We start from the raw sequence: 13,955 nt of genomic DNA on the forward strand, positions 1-13,955 counted from the left end.
GTGAAGCAGTGAAGTGGCTGGATAAATTTGGATAAAATAAGTCTACTTCTCTACACTTAAAGCTCTCAATTTAGAAAGATGGAGCGCTGATTGTGGAAAACATCTGCATTTCTTCTGAAAAGAGTTGTGTAAGTCCTAGGTGTATTGTGTTTTTTCCTACAATGCATTTTAACACATGGTCGGTCACCTCTGTTGCTACATGGCTGGAGCAGTGGGTAAAAAATTAATTACTAATGATGGAGCTATCCCAGCCCTGTTTGCAATCTCAGAAGAATAAAAAAACCCCCAAAAACATAGCACCTAAGAATTATTGCTATCCTCCGAGGAAAGATTTTTGTTTCTTTCACATTTTTTAAAAAATTTGGTTCCAAAATAAGGTGTTTCATAGCTTACAGAATTATGAGGGTTCTCTTTCTATATGTCCGTATTTTTTAAAAAGAGGTACACTTTAAGATCATATACCTATTTGGCCATGATTCTTCCATCTTCACAGGTTTTTTTCAAACCCTGTCTAAGAAATCACAAACTGAACTGTTTATTTATATACCTATGAAACAGACTATAGCAGGATCAAGCTTAATCCCTAAAGAGCCATTAACTTGTATTATAGTGAAGTACTTATTACTGTGGCATATGTAATGGATAATATTTGTTTACATTTTTAATTACTCACATTTTCAGCCAAGAAAATCTCGGAGGATAATGCCTCATTTACAGGAGTGTCCTGGCAAAAGACAACATAATGTAATCACACATTACCAACAATTCCATGACAACCAGGCAATGGTTTAAATATGAATTTCAAATAAAGACTTAATTATAGTATGCTATAAAAACAAAATTAAACAGAGGAGACTAGCACACAGCTTTCCATAAATTAAAGCAGCACATCCCTTTTCCTCAAGAGCTGGGATAGTTCAAACACTTGTGAAATTAACAGGGGGAAGAAAAGGTCTTGCTAACCGAAAAGAAATGTTTGATAATATCTTGATTTGTACCTCCATAGTGAAATAGGTTCTGAAATGGAGCTAAAATCAAACCTAATTTCATCAGTACGAAAAATAAAATAATAATAATTTAACCCCCCCCCCCCAAAAAAAGTAAGAATCAAAGTGTTCTTACAATTCAGCAGTTCAGTGGCTGACATGAAAAAAATAAAATAAAATGATGCTGTGCATGAAAAATGCTCTTACATGTGACTACAGTTTCTTGCCAGTGCCTACAAATGAGAGCTATTTGCTCACATAGTATATGTAATGTATATGTGGGATGTGGTGGGGCAGGGTGGAATGTCTGCCCATAGAATCCTTTTCTGTAGTCTCCCTACATTAAATAAGCTGTTCAGGGGAGTAATGTTTACAGCACAGGCAAAGAGGTTCCCATTGAGCTTGTAGGGTTTCTTGAGAGGATAGAGTTGGCCTGGGTCATTAATGGAAAAGTTAGTCCAGAAAGTCCAGGGTCTAAATTGCATCATACGATGCTGGAGGTAAACAACAAACTCAGAACTCAAGAGAACAACTAGAATGACCTAATGAAACAGCTGTGTGGGAAGAGGCCTTCAATTCTTCGGAAAACATGGAATAACTCTGGAAGAAATATGGGGCCCTATCATTGTCAGTCTCTTAATCATACAGATTCCTGATGTACTTATCTAAATGCCATATTAAGAAATGAATACTAATCTAATTAGTGATAATTAATAGACATGCCAGATGTTGCTGATCTTTACAATGCAATCCAGTCTACAGATTTCTATATCTCTCCAGGTGAGCCCTGAGAGATACACAGTGCTACTTAATTTAAGAATTGGAGTATTCTTAATTTGCTTCCTTACCTTATTTATACACCATCCAATAACAATGTTTTATGGGCTGCTTATACTTACTTAGCTCTGAACATAAAATCAAGGTTAACATTTCTTACAAGGAGTCCCAGCTATGCTGCAAATTTCAACAATATGAAATCATGACCAACCTCATGGTCAACCCAAGACACGCACATCCATGATTTTGGCAGAGCAGATTAACAAACTGGGATACCTTCCCTTACCAGAAAAAAATGTTTTTTAAAATGGCCTATTACATGAAAATACACCCCAATGAAATCAACAAGGTTTGACTAAGACAGGGTTTGCAAACATTTGCCATTTGCAAACATTGGATTTCATGCTGTTCTGACTATTTAGATCAGCTTCATTAACTGCTTCGAGGTCCAGGCATTTGGGAAACAAATATGAAATTCAGCATTTGAAAACTGATTTTTTTTTTTTTTCCTGCTGGGCCGTGTGGGTTTGATGGCTCAGTGGAAGTGCTATGCCAAGTGAAACAATACAAGCTGACTCTTCTGAGTTTCCTGGAAAAACGACATATTCCATTCTTAATTATGGTTATTGCAACTTTACCTGCTTCAGGAACACAGTGGATTAAAAAAAGAAGGAATGCTGAGCACCAAAGCTTGGAAAAATGGCCTATTTGTTACTTTCAAGAGAATAATCCACAAAAGGGAACAGGGCTGCGGGACTGAAGGTGTTTCTGCTCCAAATACTGTGTTCTAGCTGTGGTTTCCTCTGAGCACCAGTCAGGGTAACATACCCTTTTGCAAGGGATCACAATACTTATTTGTGTTAGATTAGATGAGTGAGGGTGGGGTATGAACCTTAGGATGTAATCCTGCAAATAGTCTAAAAGGGCTGAGGAGTACATGGAGCTGCCTTAGAAAAGCTATTCATTTTCCCACTATGCCGTGTTATCACTGGCCATAAAGCAGAATCTTTTCCAGGATAGACTCCCTCATTCTTTCCTTACAACAGGTGTGAGCAACTTTTTATTTTCTATTAAAGCCTGGGAGAAGTCTGTATGAGGGCTTATACTAGGATGGTATATGGCTGAGCCAGCAGTGGGTGGATCTAGAATCAAATGTGTAGGCAGAACAGACAGCTTTTTGAAATTCAGCCACGTTTGTTTGACTTACGGCTATGCAAATGCTTGTCATTCCTGAGGGCTCCTGTAGTCTTTCATTCAAGCTGCCTGTGTTTCTGGAGTCTAAGGCAGAACAGGCTTAAGGATGCTTGCAAAACAGGTACATGTTGGCCTTTAAGTCATGATTTGAGAAGATAGAAGAACATGGGTGCCCTTCTTCAAAAAAAGAAAAAAAAAGAGCTTTTCTGATCCCTAAGATGCAGCTCTACATAATTTCCTAGGCTTGTTCATTTAGAGTGGAGGATCTGTGGCTCACCACATTTAGGGAGCCTACAGATCCCTTTATCCCAGCTGTTATGTTGTCCCTACATAATGCCAATCTTCAGTTATGGCAGGAATGGCTTTTTGGTTGTAGTTAAACTACCATTCCTAGCATTCTTCACCATTTACCATGTGGACTAAGATTAATAGGAGTGGGAGTTCAGCTATATCTGGACAGCCCTTCAGTGAAGGATCTTAAGTGGCAAAATGTAGACCTCTGAGACCTTGGAATATGCTGCCAGTCTAAGTAATACTGGGGCAGATGGACAGGAGGCTAAGGACATTGTTAGACTGGAGTTAGATATATATAAGTGTCTCCCCTGAAGAGAATCCTTTAAAAGGAATATTTGTTGAAAGACATTTTTATCTCTGTAACATGATTGTCTCTGAAAATTCTGTCACTGAGTAGTGCTTCCAGACATATTCATGGTGATCAGCTTTGATCATAAAAATGCAAGAGATTCCTAGACTCTTTTTCTATTAGCATAAAAAACAAAGCTAGTCTTGTCAGAAATCCCCAAATATGCATTTTGAATCAAGTTACAACTAACTGCTACACAAAGACTCACTGTCTTGATGCTAATTCACAGAAAATGGCTTGGCCTCTAGGAATTTCCCATTGGTACTTACTGGAATTGAACTCAAAATGTCAATGGGGGGAAAAGTGGTCACTGAAATTACATTCAGGCTGACGTCTAAGCTCTAATGCTGAGTACAATGCTGGAAAAAAAGAGCAGCAATATTTGTAGAATGATTTATTGGCCAATGCACACACAGAAACACTTTCCTTGTAGAACATGGGGGAAATTATGTATATAAAATGCTTAACTGGCACTGTAGGAAGCATGTAATGTAAGACAGGAATAAATATATAGATGCCTTCTGAGTCTGCACTAGTACAAAGGGTTGTATCAGAGTAGCTGGTGAAAGCATGCTGGGAACGTGAGTTAATTCAGGATGGAATTGTAAGACTCTGAACTGGGCTTTGGTGGTTTAAGGATACCATGCACGTTCTTTATCAGATCAACTGGTTTCTGGTCAGTTTCTGGGCTTCATCCAAAAAGCTGGTTTTGATTTGTAAAAACCTTAACAACTGTCTCCATGCAGACTTACCTGGACGCAGAACCTTCTTCTGAAGTTCTTTGGTCCTGTTTGGGTTTCTCCAAAGGACGAAAGTGTCTTCTTGGTGTTGGTGACATACTAATTACTATTAATTTTTTTTAAGCTAAAGAGGAAGAACTTTCTTTTTTCCCATGGCCCTGCAATGCTTATTGGTATTATTAATTTGAGAATTTGACATAGAAATGACTAAAATAAGCAGGTTGAATGTTCAGATAAATAGGTAAATGTAGTAGCTATAGTCATGTGTGTATTAGCTCAATCACTCAGACCTAATGGGGAAGTGTGTGATTTTATGTGGTCTATCTATCTCACTAATTTATGATATTCTACTATTTATCTATACAATATATACATTGCCCCTATGCAACAAACATAAAGCATTCTCCTATATCCATTGAGACTACCTTGTAGATTTTAATGGGGCTTCAGAGTGATTATATATGGATTCTCTTCATTCTTATTTGGGAGTAAGCAGCAGTGAGTGCAACAATTAATATAAGCCACAAACAAAATTAAGGAAAATAAAATCTTTGATTGGTTCATACTTGTAGCCTAACCAAGATCCAATATTTATTTCGACAGCAATATTTTGATGTAGACCTATACTTTTCAAAATTGAAATCAAATCATGGGTGATTTTCCCCTTGATTTAACAAGCTCAGAAACTGTAAGTAATGTATACTGATGTGTTGGTCAGGCTAGTTAATTTATTTTTCCCACTGAATAGATGTGTTTATTTTATGAGCCAAGATGTGAAAAGTTCATTCATGGTCAGAATGATTACTAAGAATAAGCATGCTGTTTTACTTTAGGCTAACTCAGGAAAAGTCCCTGGGTGTGTAATCTGTGAATTGGCTCTCTGCTGATATTGCCCAGGTTTTGTATTACTAAACTAGGGCTCATAACAAAACAAAAATGTAACCTTTAAATAGAAGGATCAAAATAATTTAAAACAGATTGGAGGGTTTAAAGGGTTTGGTGTAGAAGCAGATCGGATTTCAATGCCTCCCACTCAAGGGCCCACAGTTTGGTCTTCAAAGCTCAGCTCAGATTGCAGAAGTTTGTGCTGCTCCATTCTTGTAGTGTATGGATGAAATAGCCTAAACTTTAAGCTATATATATATTGTGTGTGTGTGTGATCTCCCTCTCCTAAAACAATAGTTTGGCTGTTACTGGGTACAGAGGAAGAGAACTCTGCCAGGATGCTGAAGAGCCAAAAATTGAGAGGGAGGGAATGCAGAAAATGCAGTAAATGGATGTTTAATTTTGGGAGATTTGTTCTCTTTAATTTTCAGTGCAAAGATTCCCTAGGTTATATGATACTTATTTTTTGGGAAGGGGAGCCTTTTATTAAAATATTCCTGGTTATTCATGTAGGCTTTCTTGCCATTGGGTGCTGATAAATAGTGAGAAGAAACCATTGCATTCTTTATCTATTACTTTATAATATGTATCTGATTGTAGAAACCATCGATTTTGTAGCTGAGTTTAGTGTTTCTTTGTTAAAGTCACCTTTAGCAGCAATATACTTTCCTAGTTTTAATAAAAGTGTATAGTTAAATGTGTGGGTTGGATGTATGGGGAAAACACAGTTTACCACTATAGAATAAACCAGCCTCTTTCTTTTTAATTGATCTTCACAGTAGGTTTCCACTATTTGATTTATTTGCCTGCTTGCTTGTTTATTTATTGTTATCTGTGGTGGATTAGTCTTATCTTTTTTGTATGAATAATTAGTTTTAAAGGTCCTGGCATTTGCCTCATTCTTTTCGGCTGGGTTTAGAACTTACTATCAATTTTTGCTAATGTTAGTTTCTGATTGTTTTGTTGATTGGCATGCTGGACTGTTTTTAGATACAATCCAGGGATGCTCTGGGAAGAACTGAAATTTCTTAAATTTCAACAGGGTACATAATTTTGGGAGGGTTGACAGCTATACTTAGTCTTTGTTTGGCATTTTAAGGGTCCACATTTCAGGAAATAAGCAGGGCTAGAATAAACAAGTGGTTGGGGTCAAGAAAAAAACTAAATTTGTATGTAATAGTAATGTAAATCGAATTAAAAGGACATTGATTAAATTGGCTTAATAAGGTTCCAGATACTTCAGTTTTTTGTTTTTTTTTAATTACAATTCCGTGACACTTTTTAAAGGAGCTCTAGGAGCTGATTCTAAAGGTTGCAATGCCTGGAAAAGATGCAGCTGTTTTAAGGAGTTGCTGGAAGATGCTATGCAGACAGCCCCACATCTCCAAACCATTGTTTTCCCTTTTAATCCAGAGTGCTGCACAACCCTAGAATTGACCTCCAGATTTCTCTGGAGAACTAGGTGAAATCAGTGATGTGGCAACTCTTAAAGGGAAGAGATGGATATACCGTTGATACAAATCCATGTGTTTTAGATGCTTTCATTAGAGAAAACCCAGCACTGTGTAATGAGCTATGAGAATAACGTTGAGGAAGAGGAGGAAGAGCCACAACCAAGGTGGGGGGGAGGCACATTCAGAGTTGCAAGATTCTGTTACTCTAACCCTATAGTAAAAGTACTTTTAGTATTCATGACTGTGGTGTCCAAGTCTGGTCTGCCTCGAAGGGCTGACATCAATCCTGCAACCCCCCCCCCCCTTTTTCCTAAAGGGAACCAGGGAGGGCCAAGTCTGAGACGCTTTCTCAAATTCCATTCCTGCTTTGGACTCAGATTTCTCTTATCTGACCATTGCCTTGGCTGTGGCTCTTCCTCCTCTTCCTCAACGTTATTCTCACAGCCCATTACATACTGCCGTCTGCTGAGACCTACTTACACATATCGCCTACTTGTTTATTTGGAAGTTTAATGAAAATGTAAGTGAAATCTTTGGTCTCTCTATGAGTTTATTTTACCTCAGTATCAGTTGGAAGGCTCTTTGGTTATTCTGTCATTCCTGATAGCACAATAGTTGGGGTCTCCTCATATCAGGATTTACAATTTTCCTGAAAGTGTAGCCATTACTCCACCAAAATGGGGATGCGGTGGCGCAGGGCTTAATGACGCTGGAGTTTGCCGGTCAGAAATGGTCGGCACTCCAGTGGTTCGGGCCCGGCTCCGTGTGACAGGGTGAGCTCCCGTCACTCGTCCCAGCTTCTGCCAACCTAGCAGTTCAAAAGTAATTCCATCTGCGAGTAGATAAATAGGTACTCCCATTTCCATGGGAGGAACTGGTGGCGCTGCACGGGGAGCGGAAACCGCTGCGGGACCTGACCTAACGCTGGATGTGACTGACGCGATCGGTGGGAAAAAGACCTACAAAGAAGGAAAAAGCCTGGATGTGCTGAGACTCCCTAGCGACCACTGCTGGCTGCATAGTATAGCCGTTAAATTGTTAGATAGAATTAAAATTGATTAATTGTATATGTAGTACTTTGTGAGCTGCCCAGAATTCCCCATTGGGGGGAGAGGGGCAGAGAATAAATTCAATGTATAAATAAAAATAAATAAATAAAATACAAATGGTTAAGTTTTGAAAGACAATAACAACCCAGTTAAATGTATATGCCTGGGGTGGGGAGGGAATACTTCAAGCATGGGGATGGCTAGCCCCATAGAGGCCTGCTGTCTTCAACCCCAGATCCTTCATCTTCTTGGACACTCTTCTTCTTTTTTAGTAATGTTTTTTAATTTTTATGTGTTATGTATTTATATGTATTTATGGTTTTAATGTTTTGTGTGAGCCGCCCAGAGTCCCCCACTGGGGGGAGATGGGTGGAGGAGAAATTTAATAAATAAATAAAAATAAATAAATAAATACAGTATGTGGCTAGAGTTATATGTGTATGAGAGAGAGTTATAAGTATTTTCTTGCAGCTTTACTGAAGGAGCAAGCATAGGGAAATAACTTCTTTTTTTCTTAGAGCAATTATTCTCAGCATTGCCAATCATCAACATTAGAATTACCATCAATTATTATTTTTTGCAATATGACAAGGAAGCATAGAATCCTAGAGCAGGAAGGGCCCATGTAGACAACGGAGTCCAACCCCCTGCTCAGGGCAAGAATCCAAATTAAAACATCCTTGACAGATGGCTGTCTATCCAGACTCTGCTTGAACACAGGGAAAAGGAGCTCACTATCCCCTCAGTCACTGGTTCACCGCTGAACTGCTTTTATTGTTCCCAATAGGCAATCACAATCTATCTTCCTATTAGCATTTCCTTGCTAATAGGAAGAGGGCGGCTGTTTGATCCAAGGAAAGGACTTAGCTGCTTTAAGGGGCTGCCAATACGTCCTATGCAAACCTCCCCACACTCTACGAAGCACTTTTTTCTCTTTAAGTCAGAAGGTCTGCATGGCCTTACTATTATTCTGTGTCTTGCACTCTGGGCTAATTGATAACTGTCTTGGCCTTCTTCTGTGTGACACTCCTTCAGTTCCTTGAAGAATGCTTACTCATTTCTCAGTCACTTTTCTCAATGGTATCAGCTCCCTCCTCAAATACTACCACTGAAATCCCCCCCTCCTCCTCCTCTAATCTTTATATGCATATGTATATTATGGATGTATATTTCCATATTTCCATTCATTATACTATATTCTGCAAAGAAAATCCATTTTAAATAACACACAGCTGTAGAAATTCTTACAATTTTGTGCTCTTTATTTGAAGCCCCCTTTCTTCATACGATTATGCACATATTGAAACAGAGTTGGATGGCACTTTTTCATCACCATTAGCAATTCAAATATCAAACCATTTATTCATTAACTTACCTTTTTCAGAGGAGTTAAAGCAGCATAGGTATACAATCCGCCATGTTATCTTCTGAACACCTTTGCCAGGTAGATTGGAATAAGTAGTGGTAATTGGCCCTGAAATCTCCTGGTGAGCTTTATCCCCCCCCCCCCCCAATGTACCTTAAACTTTCCACCCCAATACCACACCTTTTTGCCTCTAATTAACACATGCATGTGTAAATATTTTTGGTCAAATTATATATATATATACACACACACACACACACACATATACACACCCCTAATACAAACTAAGAAAAAGTAAGAAAAAGAAAAAAAGAAAGAAAAAAGAAATCAAATAGAAAGCTAAAGTGCAAGAAAGGAAAAGAAAAAAGAAAAATGGAAAAGAAAGAAAAAGGAAACAAAGAGTAGCTTCTAATATTCTTTACAGCAGTTATAAGTACAATTATAAATTTAATCTTACTCTGTGGTTACAACATAACTCTCTTCTTTCTATAGTCTATCCTGTTTAATCATCAAAACCATATACCATAAATTCATTTTTTCTGTTTTATGCAAAAAGTCCATAGGGAGTTTCCAGTCAGCAATAAACATAGATATTGTCTTTTCTCTGATCAAAGATGTCAATTTAACCATCTCGGCAATTTCCATCATCTTCATCAACCATTCTCCCATAATGCCAAATCTTTCCATCTTTGGGCATACAATCATCTTGCTGCAGCTATCTTATATAAAAACAAAGTTCCATAACTTTTTTCCAACTGTTTGTCCATCAGTCGCAAAAGAAAAATCTCTGGTCTCAATTGTATATGAATCTTTAAAATTCTCTGAATCAGTATGTGCATTTGAATCCAAAATGCTCTTGCTTTTTTACATGTCCACCAAACATGATAAAATGTCCCTTCTTGTTCACATTTCCAGCATAAATTTGAAGTGCCTTTATACATTCTAGACAATTTCTCTGGTGACATATACCAACTGTACATCATTTAAAAAAATTCTCTTTAAGATTATAACATAATGTAAATTTCAATCCTTTCAACTATGTATTTTCCCATTGTTCCATCTGTATATTATAACCAAAATTTTTAGCCCATTTTATCATGCATTCTTTCACTTCTTCTTCTTCTGTTCCAAATTTCAATAAAAGTTTATACATTTTAGCAATTACATATTCATCATTTGTACACAATTCTATTTCAAACTCAGTTTTACAATGTTCAAAACCATAAACTCTTTTGTCTACTTTAAATCTTTATAATAGCTGTAAATAAGAAAACTTTGGACAGCTATACCCTCTGCCACAAGTTCTTCTCTTGATTTTATTTTACATTCCCCTTGACAAAATTCTAGTATTTCATGATAATAAGTTAGCCATTTATGTTTGGCTGTTATTTCTCATCTATAAAATGCTTCTTGTGCTGAGAGACACAAAGATGTTTTTGGGTACAACCTAGGTTTGTATCTATTCCATATTCTCAATATGGCATGTCTAACATAATGATTTTTAAAATCCACATTAACCTTGACCATGTTGTACCACAAATATCCATGCCACCCCAATCTCAGGTTGTGTCCTTCTAACTCCAAAAGCCTTCTATTTCTCAGCAACACGCACTCCTTCATCCAAACCAAACAACAAGCTGCAAAATACAATTTCAAATCAGGTAAACCTAGTCCTCCTCTTTCCTTTGCATCTTGTAACACCTTATATTTAACTCGTGGTTTTTTCTCCTGGCACTCAAATTTAGTTATGTCCATTTTTGGTCAAATTCTGATGGAAGATATTCAGAGCTGCCTGCGGACAAGGTAAAAAAAAAAATGGACATGTTTAAAAAGTCTGCATGCACCAGATAAGGGGCTGGGGACTGGGGTGCACCCATCAATTAATGGATAAATTAATTGAAGACCAATGATTAAATATAGCAAAGCTTTAAATAATCACGCTTTAAGGTACAGTAATATGATAGGTCTCTGAAAAGCTGTGATGTTACTGTCAATAATTTTTTGTATGAATGTCTGTATTTATTTGATTTCTAGTCTATCTTCAGTCAAGAAAGCATTTTTTTGATTTAGGAAATCAACCCACTTAAAATGAGAGGAACGTGCATGTGCAAACACACACACACACACATAGTCCACACAGAAGAAAGAAAAGACATGAGAAGAAAGAAATGCTCCACAAGTCCAGCAAAGATAAAGGATTCTGGTGCCTGATGCAAATCATCTTCACATGAGATGACCTGAAAGTGTGCTATTGCATAGTATAACTGTAATATTAATTGTATCCTGCCTTTCTTCTAGGAGTTCAAGGTGATAACCATTGTACTGCCTTTTCCCTTTTTACTCCCATCACAAGACCATTGGAGATAAGTTGTCCTAAGAGTTAGTGTCTGGAAGCTTATCCAGTAAGCTTCCGTGGCTAAAGATAGTCTTAATTCAACATTGTAACCAATTCATCATGATTAAATGGTTACAGATAAATGATAACTAAATAAGATTGAATTATAAGTTATTACAATGAGTTCTGGTACGAATAATCAACTAAGTGTTTCCTGGTGAGTAACAGGAAGTCGGTGACAATGGTAAAGGAGAAAACAGGGAACGTGGGTGTTTTTGATGAAGAAATGGGAGAAAATAAAGAGAGGGATGACATCATGTTCCAATGAAGGCTCAGTGCATCACATTTCATTACTAACAATCATCTGGAATCATTTAAGGAGAATATACACTTTGATAAATAATATCTGACACTTCAAAATAAAACAATGGTTAAATTTTGTAGCTAAAACTTTACCAAATGAAAAGTAAATGCCAAAACGGTAAAAGAAAAAAGGAAACAGAGCTGCTTATATATTATAACATGATTTTTTTAAAAAAAACTGTTACAAATCAGTTCGAATAAGCAATGATATTGGTCTAATGAATATAAAAACCAGAGGCATGTGAAAATCAATCATCCCTACTTAAGGTGAATTTTGCAAGCAGGACAGAGTAACTAAGATTTGAAACAGTTGCATTTGAAACAGCTAGATCTGGACATTTGCTTTCCTGGAAGATGATAGTTCATAAATAGTAAAACTGAAGACAATCAAGAGATGGTGTAAACCTCCAGATGGAGGAAGAGGAATGGTAGTGTTTTCATTATTTTGCCTTTTTATCAAAGCTTCTGCATCTCTTATGTTGTTCTGACATGCTCCCTGTATGTAGACATGTCTTCAGAGGAATTTATAAATTCCGATCCCTTCCCTCTAGCACTACCTGAACTTCACTGATTCTGGCTCCAACCCAGTTCCAGTTTCTTATGTCTTTCCTGGTCCTTCTGAGTTTCATTTCTTGCTTCTCTACACTGTAGAGCAGACCCCCTCCCTTGTCAGTGGGGTGTGGTCCCTTTCACTTACTCCAAGTTAGCCAAAAAGAAGTTTTCTATCCTTCCCTTAACCATTAACCAACTTTACTTACCTTAGCATCTCCAAGGATCTTATTTTCTCTGACTTCTTCCAGTTACAAACTTCTACAAGCAGACTTCTCCATCGCACATCCTCCTAACAAAGTTTGCATCTACTTTAATTCCTTTAATTATTTCTCATCTCTACTGCGACACACTGTGTTGCACTTAATTATGGTATCTTATTTCTCCATGGTTTTATCTGGGCCCAACTGTAGAGGCTTACTTTACATTGCAGTGCTGATATATAGGCAAAAGCATCTGATACATTTTGCAAAGATGTAAGGTTAGAAATGAGTTATTTCTTAACTAGTTATTCTCTGTTTCCAGTTCTGGATAGGGCAAATGTTTTGGGCTGAATGAGCCAAGTTATGGGCTACAGTGAAGATGTGCTGGAAGTTAAAAATAGAGTACATTGCTGGGCAGATAAAAACAGTACCAGTGTTTCAGGTGTTAATTGAATGGCATGTGCATGTAAAGATTCTATAAAGTATTATATTTTAAATGAAATCAATATAATGTGCATTTACTTGACATATGGGATATACAGGTATAATCTTTGCATTGAAAATGCAAAGAAATTGCACCTCCATGCTATGTGTAAAAATGCATCACAAGTTAAAACCTTTTTCGACAATATCCAAAATAAAATAAAATAAAATAAAATAAAATAAAATAAAATAAAATAAAATAAAATAAAATAAAATGTTGTTTAAGTCGAGGGTAGAACTACATTATCCAATATACCCTTTTATAACTTTTTTATGGTTACACAAAACTGTTCCATTTGAGTTTCAGGATCTTTCCATGTCCTTTGTTCTTTTTTGGTTTTGTTTATGCTACAATATGCCATAAACTCAAAGGTCTGATCTTCCCAGCATTAGGCGGCAGAATCTACAAGGAGAGAATCAATTGTGATGTAACAGGTAAAATGTTGGGATTCAGGGAATCTAACAAAAAACCACTGCTCAGTCACAACATCTATGAATTAGAGGCTCATGAGGAATAAGTAGAATGGAATTCTGTACACTGTCCTGAAATCTTTGGATAAAATTATAATTAAGAAAACCACTCTCATGCCTATTGCTATCTGCACATTTCAAGTGGCAGACTGGTGTGCCTTTTTAGACAATGAGTTATGTGTAAGAAATTCAAGTCCACCTTTGACTTGGGGGAAAGGGCTGATTAATGAGTTCTATGGCCCGCAGGATACTGCCCCAAGATCCATAGGATTTGACCTTAATTTATTTGTGAACTTAGATGTAAATATTTCCATGCTACTACATAATCAAGAACTACAGAAGAAATGAAATGATTTGATTGCTATAGTACCTCAGGCTTCAATTCTGTGCCACTGATTTAGGAATAAGCCCCGCTGAATCCAGTGGACTTACATCCATCGAAACATGCATAGGATTA

Source organism: Python bivittatus, unplaced genomic scaffold, assembly GCF_059951505.1.
Source record: "Python bivittatus isolate LINGU-HERP-01145 unplaced genomic scaffold, Pbiv_v1 ctg000480_np1212, whole genome shotgun sequence".
Classification (NCBI taxonomy): Eukaryota; Metazoa; Chordata; class Lepidosauria; order Squamata; family Pythonidae; genus Python; species Python bivittatus.